This window comes from Meles meles, chromosome 4 (assembly GCF_922984935.1).
Source record: "Meles meles chromosome 4, mMelMel3.1 paternal haplotype, whole genome shotgun sequence".
Lineage (NCBI taxonomy): Eukaryota > Metazoa > Chordata > Mammalia > Carnivora > Mustelidae > Meles > Meles meles.
In genome coordinates this window covers 105,993,564-106,002,139 of record NC_060069.1, presented here as the reverse complement: position 1 = coordinate 106,002,139, position 8,576 = coordinate 105,993,564, and the positions used below count along the sequence as shown (strand labels likewise).

Sequence of the window (8,576 nt, the reverse complement as noted above, 5' to 3'; positions counted from 1 at the left end):
CCTGGACTTTCCCTTGTAATAAACTCTAGTTACATTGGTCTCCTTTACTCCAGCCTCATCTCTTCAATTCTGTGAGACTACCAGGCTCTGCATTTGCTCTCCTTTGTGTCACACTCCTGCCGGGACTGACATTCAATATTTTAGGTGCTTTTTGTGTCATATTTTATATACAATTTTTAAAGTTCTTTCAGGTGAGAGGATAAATCAGATCATGTTACTTCATGTTGGCACAATATGGAAATCTCTAATATTACATTTTTAAGTTAAATTATAATATCTTCCATAAATAGAAATGAAATAAATTATTTGTACAGGATCAACATTCAGAATTCATACCTTAACTAACTTTATGGACTTATCAAGTTATGATTTACTTCCAGAATCTCAATTTCTTCATTTGTTATAAGGAGGATAATAAAATATCTCTCACAGGGTTGTTGGGAAGTTTAAGTGAATGGTAAATGATACAGCACCTAACATTGTTTATATCTTATAGAAGGATTAAAAATGTTTAATTCACTTTCACAGGTTTGATATATTGATTAATTAAAAACCGATTGCAATTTTTTAGGCTAGGGTTGGAAGGGTGATGAGGGATGTAAATAAACACAAATTATATTGCTTCTATTTTCATTGTACTGCCATTGTTTTTGAGTTGGATAGTGGTGGCAAACACCCTATAATTCAGTTTTCTCCCTATGTCCCATTAAGAGGAGTTTAATTAAAGGATTATTGTATTTTCCATTTATAGAATCTCTTTGGTTAAATGTCTCTTTGTGTCTTTTGCCCATTTTTTAACTGATGAGTTTTGAGAGTTCTTTATATTTTAGATTTAAATCCAGTGTCAGATGTATGGCTTGCAAATATCTTCCCCATTCTGTAGCGTGTCTTTTCATCCTCTTATCAGGGACTTTCAGAGACCAAACATTTCCATGTATTTAATTTTTTACTTTGATGAAGTCCAGTTCATCGAAGTTTACTTTTTGTGGATCTTATTTTTTTGTGTCCTGAGTATTCTTGACCAAGCCTTAGGTCCTGAAGGTTTTCTCCTATGTTATGTTCTACATTTTTATAGGTTTATATTTTACACTGTAATCATGACATTTTAGATTTTTGTATAAGGTATGAGGTTTAGATCAAGGTTCATTCCTTTGTATATGGATCTCCAATTGATCCAAGCACTATGTATTTAAAAATACTACACAATCTTTACTGAATTGCCTTTGCACCTTTGTGGGAAACCAACTGACTGTACTTTTTGGGGCTGTTTCTTAGTTCTCTGTGATATTACATTGATATATGTATGTGTTTATTTATCTATGGTACCATATAGTCTAGATTTCTCTTAGCATATAATAAGCTTTGAAAACAGATAGGATAATTCCTTTTTTATTATTTTCCAGAATCAAATATCCAAGTTCCATTGTGCCTAGTTTTCTGAAAGTTTTTAATTTGATGAGGAATAAATATTGTCACACTTTTTTCTGTATCAGTTAACATGATCACGAAATTTTCCTTTTTAGCCTGTTAACATGATTTTCTAATATTGAACCAGCCTTGCCTTTTAGAGTAAGCATATCTTATTGTTTTGGCATATGCTTCTTTTTATGTGTTGATCAAAGTCTTTTGCTAATATTTTGTTAAGTTTTTTGTGGCCATACTATATGAGGAATATTGATTTGTAGTTTTCACTTTTTGTACTGTCTTTGGAATCAGGATAATACTGGCTTTATAAAATGATTGTAACACACTGCCTTTTTACTTATTATATAGAAGAAATTGTATACAGTTTGGTGTTAACTTTTCCTTTAGCATTTAGTAGAGTTCTTGGTAATATTTTTTTCTGATACTTATATAGCCATTCCACTTTCTTTCATTAGTCTTTCAATGGTATATCTTCTTATCTTTTTAATTTCTGCTTATTTATACTGCTAAGCTCGAAGCTTTGTTTAGTCAGCATATAGTTGGTATGCCAGTCTCTGTCTTTTGATTTGCATACTTGGACCACTTACATTTAATGTGATTTTGTATAAGCTAGGGTTTATGTCTGCCATTTTGTTTTTATTTTTTTGTTTGTCCTCTGTTTCTCATTATTCCATTTCCCCTCCTCCCATTAATTAGATTATTTGGACATATTTTGAAAACCCATTTTGACTTACCTACAATAATTTTTCCTTAGATGTTCAAGTGAACTATAGAAATCTTATCTCTCCTTATGTCTCTTTACCCTCATCCTTGTAGAATACAACTGTCTTACATATTTCCCAAGACATTTAGGAATATCTATAATACATTAACCATGTTATAATTTTTGCTTCAACTGTCAAACATAATTTAAAACATTTAAGAGAATGAGAAAAGTCTGATATTTACCCATAATTTTTCTTCTTCTATTGTTCATTTGTTATTTCCTTTTTTCTTTCTAAGTTTCCAGATTTCTTATTTTATCAGTTCCTTTCTGTTCAGAGAACTTTATTTAGATAGTCTTTTAGGATAGTTCTGTTGGTGACAAATTCTCTTTGAATGCTTTTCCCTTTCACTTCTGAAGGCTATTTTGCTAGATAAAGAACTCTGGTTTGAAGTCCTTTTATTTCAGCACTTGGTAAATCTTGTACTACTTCTTGCTGGCCTTCATAGCTTCTGATGAGAAATCTGCTGTTAACGGAATTATTTTTCCCCTAGAGGTAAGGTGTCATTTCTTTTCCCTTGCTTCAAAGATTTCTTCTTTGTCTTCAGTTTTCAGAGTTTGATTATAATGTGATTAGGTGTGGTTTCCTTGGGTTTGTTTTGTTTGCCATCTGCTCAACTTCTTGAATTTGCAAGCTTCTATTTTATTGAAAATTTGAAGTTTTCAGCCATTATTTCTTTGAATATTTTTTTAGCCATCTTTTTCCTTTCCTTCTAAGATTCCTATAACAAGAATGTTAGAACCTTTGTTAAGCTTTTTCAAGTCCATTAATTTTTTCTGGTCTATTTTCTCTCTGATGTTCAGATTGGTTAATTTCTGCTGTTTTGTCTTTCAGTTCACTGATTCTTTCTCTGTACTCTCCATTTTGCTATTAGGCCTATTTATTGAGTTTTAGAATTTTAGTTATTTTCTTAAGGTGCATTTCAACCTTCTATATCTTCTATTTCTTTACTGAGAATTTATATATGTATATATTTTTAATTTTTTTGATGAAAAAATTATATTTAGATTTAGCCAGCTGGACTCAGTTTAGATGATCCCTATTTTGTTGGCAACATCCAAAGCATCATAGTCAGGTCCAGTCAACATATGTCTTCTTCTATCCATCAGGCATGATCAAGGTCTTGACCTTGGCCACATCAATGTCATAGAGCTTCTTCACAGCCTGTTTGATCTGGTGCTTGACATCCACAATGAACACAAGCGTGTTGTTGTCTTCTATTTTCTTCATGTCTGACTCAGTAGTCAGGGGGAACTTGATGATGGCATAGTGATCAAGCTTGTTTCTCCTGGGGGTGCTCTTTCGAGGGTATTTGGGCTGCCTTTGGAGATGCAGAGTCTTGAGTCATCGGAGCATAGGTGATGTGTGGATCTTCTTCTTCTTCTTTTTTTTTTTTTTTTTTTGGTGACGGTGGACATCTTTCAGCACTGCTTTCTTGGCCTTCAAAGCCTTTGCTGTGGCTTCGATTTTGTGAGGGGCAAGGGCTTCCTTCTTAGCTTTTGGCGCCATCTTCGTAAAAGGGATTTCCCAAGAATGTGTATATATATATATCTATATACAAACATATATACATATATAAAATCTTGTATAAAAATGTATATACATATACATATACAAAATCTTTAAAGTATATATATACTTTATATATAAATATAAATATATATATATAAGTATATATATATACTTTAAAGATTTTTATTTATTTATTTGAGAGAGAGAGAGAGAGAGAGAACATGACAGAAGAGAGGTCAGTGGGAGAAGCAGACTCCCTGCTGAGCAGGGAGCCCGATGTGGGACTTGATCCCAGAACTCCAGGATCACGACCCAAGCTGAAGGCTGTCGCTTGACCAACTGAGCCACCCAGGTGCCCAAGAATGTATAATTTTTTAGGTTTGTTGTACACATGTTCATAGTTGTTGAGGCATTTTTGTTATGGAACTTAAAAAATTCTTATTAGGTAATCCTAACATCTGTGTCTCATTATTGGCATTTATCAATTGTTTCATCTCATTCTAGTTGAAAATTTTATAATTTTTGTATGAGTGACTTACTGAATTCTGGACATTTTGATTATAATGTTGTGAGACTTTTGGCTGTATTCAGGTTTGTAGTATAGCAGGCATCCTCAGATACCACTCTAGTGGGGAAAGATGGATGTTTCCTCATTAGTGTATGGTGGGAGTAAAAGTCCAGATTACCCATTTGCTGTCCATTGACAATGGAGAGAGGAGATGCAGTCTTTCTTACTGTTGGGTGAGGATGGGGAGATTGGGCTTTCTGTTATGCATCCACTAATACCACTCTGCTTGAGATTGGGAGAAGTACCTCACTACAGCTCCCAGTGAGACCTCCTTGATGCTTGTCTGGGGGAGCAGGTGTCTTGTTACTCCTGGTTATTGGCAAAAGACCTAGGACTCTTCACTAGGCCTCATCTGATACCAACTCAGCAGGAAAGGAGAGGGATATCTTAGTACCTTTGGACCTGGATAGAAGACCAGGTTTCTCATGTGGTCTCTACAGATCCCACAGGAGGGAATCTTGTTATCATTCAGTAGGGATAAGAGTCCCATCATTTTCTTAGTCTTCATGGACACCTCCCTGGCAGAGGAATTGTGATTTGTTACACCCAGGTGAGAGTAGACCCCTACTTGTCTCATTCTACTTTTGATGGCAGAAGTATGGATGGAGTCACAATTTTTCTGTAGTGTTTGGTGGGAATAGAGTTATTATTTAATTTTAGAAAAAAAATTAGGTAAGTTGCCCCTTTTCTGTGTCTTTGGCTGGATTGGGAAGGCTTTTCTTGGGAGCATATTTGTGCCTGTTGGTGTTTCTCGGTTGCTTGGTACTTCAGCTCTCAGTTTGGAATATATGAAGCAAAAAGGAAACCCAATGAAATCATTGCTCAAAAGTACCCATGCTGGGGGCGCCTGGGTGGCTCAGTGGATTAAGCCGCTGCCTTCGGCTCAGGTCATGATCTCAGGGTCCTGGGATCGAGCCCCGCATCGGGCTCTCTGCTCCGCAGGGAGCCTGCTTCCTCCTCTCTCTCTGCCTGCCTCTCTGCCTGCCTCTCTGCCTACCTGTGATCTCTCTCTCTGTCAAATAAATAAATAAAATCTTTAAAAAAAAAAAAGTACCCATGCTGGGGTGCCTGGGTGGCTCAGTGAGTTAAGCCTCTGCCTTCGGCTCTGGTCATGATCTCAGGGTCCTGGGATTGAGGCCCGCATTGGGCTCTCTGCTCAGCAGGGAGCCTGCTTCCCTCTCTCTCTCTGCCTGCCTCTCTGCCTCCTTGTGATCTCTCTCTCTGTCAAATAAATAAATAAAAATCTTTAAAAGAAAAAAAAAGTACCCATGCTTCCAGTTGCTTAAATGTTTCTTTGGTTCTAATGTGCAAATTGGCTTGCTTTTGTGCTTTATCTTCCCGAGGGGCTGAGGTTTTAGCATTCTCAGGTTTTCTAGGTCAGTTGCCATTTTTCCACTTGCTTTTCAGTTTTTCAGAATTTTCTGTTTAGCATCTCTTCTCCCAGTTACTTTGTCCATATTGATTTATTTCTAAAAAATTATCTTATTTTATTTTATTAGGATTTTTTTGTGTGTGTAAAGGGTATACATTTTATTTTTTTTTAATTTTTTTAAATTTATTTATTTTTTTTCAGCGTAACAGTATTCATTGTTTTTGCACAACACCCAGTGCTCCATGCAATACGTGCCCTCCCTATTACCCACCACCTGTTCCCCCAACCTCCCACCCCCGACCCTTCAAAACCCTCAGGTTGTTTTTCAGAGTCCATAGTCTCTTATGGTTCGCCTCCCCTTCCAATTTTTTTTTTTATAAACATATAATGTATTTTTATCCCCAGGGGTACAGGTCTGTGAATCGCCAGGTTTACACACTTCACAGCACTCACGATAGCACATACCCTCCCCAATGTCCATAACCCCCTCCCCCTCTCCCAACCCCACCTCCCCCCAGCAACCCCCAGTTTGTTTTGTGAGATTAAGAGTCATTTATGGTTTGTCTCCCTTCCAATCCCATCTTGTTTCATTTATTCTTCTCCTATCCCCCTAACCCCCATGTTGCATCTCCACGTCCTCATATCAGGGAGATCATATGATAGTTGTCTTTCTCCGATTGACTTATTTCACTAAGCATGATACGCTCTAGTTCCATCCACGTCGTCACAAATGGCAAGATTTCATTTCTTTTGATGGCTGTATAGTATTCCATTGTGTATATATACCACCTCTTCTTTATCCATTCATCTGTTGATGGACATCTAGGTTCTTTCCATAGTTTGGCTATTGTAGACATTGCTGCTATAAACATTCGGGTACATGTGCCCCTTCGGATCACTATGTTTGTATCTTTAGGGTAAATACCCAGTAGTACAATTGCTGGGTCATAGGGTAGTTCTATTTTCAACATTTTGAGGAACCTCCATGCTGTTTTCCAGAGTGGTTGCACCAGCTTGCATTCCCACCAACAGTGTAGGAGGGTTCCCCTTTCTCCGCATCCTCGCCAGCATCTGTCATTTCCTGACTTGTTCATTTTAGCCATTCTGACTGGTGTGAGGTGATATCTCATTGTGGTTATGATTTGTATTTCCCTGACGCCGAGTGACGTGGAGCACTTTTTCATGTGTCTGTTGGTCATCTGGATGTCTTCTTTGCAGAAATGTCTGTTCATGTCCTCTGCCCATTTCTTGATTGGATTGTTTGTTCTTTGGGTGTTGAGTTTGCTAAGTTCCTTATAGATTTTGGATACTAGCCCTTTATCTGATATGTCATTTGCAAATATCTTGTCCCATTCTGTCAGTTGTCTTTTGGTTTTGTTAACTGTTTCCTTTGCTGTGCAAAAGCTTTTGATCTTGATGAAATCCCAATAGTTCATTTTTGCCCTTGCTTCCCTTGCCTTTGCCTATACATTTTATTTTTAAGGATCCATTTTAGAGTGTAATTTTTTGGAAGTATTGCATTTTTTGAGGTTTTTATTTAAAATATTTTAGATCTACTATCTCCATGCCTGTGGTTCCATGGCATTGTATTACTCAAAGATCATTAGGGGGTAGGAACCATACAATTTACTTTATTGTAGGGAATTCATTATAGAGAATTGTTGATTAGGTTTTTAGAACTGAAAAAAAGAAAGGACATTTCCATTGTGGTATGGAAATAGCGATTGCAAATATACCTATCATTCCTAGATTTAGGAGAAAGAAGGAAAGAAGATGGAATTAGAACTTAAATGATTACAGAAAGAACTATGTAAAGCTGAGATCCTGGCCTGAGAATTGGAGGTGCTTATAAGATGGCGCTGATGTCTCTAAGCTCACAGGAGAGGTCTGGGAGGCTAGGACTCAGCCCTCTGAAGAGGAAAGTGATGACTGGCTCTTCCTGGATTTGCTGAGAGTACATAATAAGGTAGATATTCAAGTGTTGAAAACACTGCAAAATGGATTCAACTGAGGCTAGAAGAAAAACTGATGTTGCTTGGCCAAAGAAGCAAGGCTGGGGTGATGCTGACAGAAACAAGATACACACAGAAAGCCAAAAATTACTAAATAGGAAAGGGCAGGCACCTTCTTTCTCCTTCATCATCGAAGTCTTCCTCTAACATCACTTAACTCACTAAAAGTGTGATTTGCAGAGTTCTGACCCCCCGATTGAGGAAGCAAAATAAAGAAGTTGGATTTGAACCCGAGAGACAATAACTTAAAGATTGATAATTGTCTTCAGTTTTATCTTAAAATATTTGCATTCCTGAATTATTCAGATAATTGTTTGTATTTTCTAGTTTGCTTTACTATAAGATACTATCTTATTTGCTTTTCACAATTCATTATGATATAGAAGAGGCAGTATTTTCCTTATTTTACTTATGTGAAACTATAGCCAGGGTGAAATTAAATGACTTATTCAAACCCTCATTGCTCAGACAAAAATCTTGTCCTCTGGATCCTATATCAGTGTATTCAGTACTTTTTTTTTTTTAAGATTTTATTTACTCATTTGACAGACAGAGATTGCAAGTAGGTAGAGAGGCAGGTAGAGAGAGAGGGGAAAGCAGGCTCCCTGCTGAGCAGAGAGCCCAATGCGGGGCTCCATCCCGATCATGACACGAACCAAAGGCGGAGGCTTAACCCACTGAGCCACCCAGGTGCCCTTATTCAGTACTTCTTTTGGATGAATTTATCTGATATTATGGCTTAAATATTGATATAAGCAGATTGGGTTTGAGGATCCAGAAAAGGGGTCCCGCAGGAGCAGCCAAGAGTGTCCTTGGCTTCACATAGGATGGACATAAAACATGACCAGAAGGAAGTGAGAGCAGAGTTTATTGAAGATATAGGGAAAGCAGATACAGAACAGGGGTCTGGAATACTAGGGAAG

General features: G+C 37.0%; 1 pseudogene; it reads right to left on the bottom strand.

The window, feature by feature from the left end:
* Positions 1-3,217: 3,217 nt before the first annotated feature.
* Positions 3,218-3,698, bottom strand: LOC123939897 (annotated as a pseudogene).
* Between the last annotated feature and the right edge of the window lie 4,878 nt (positions 3,699-8,576).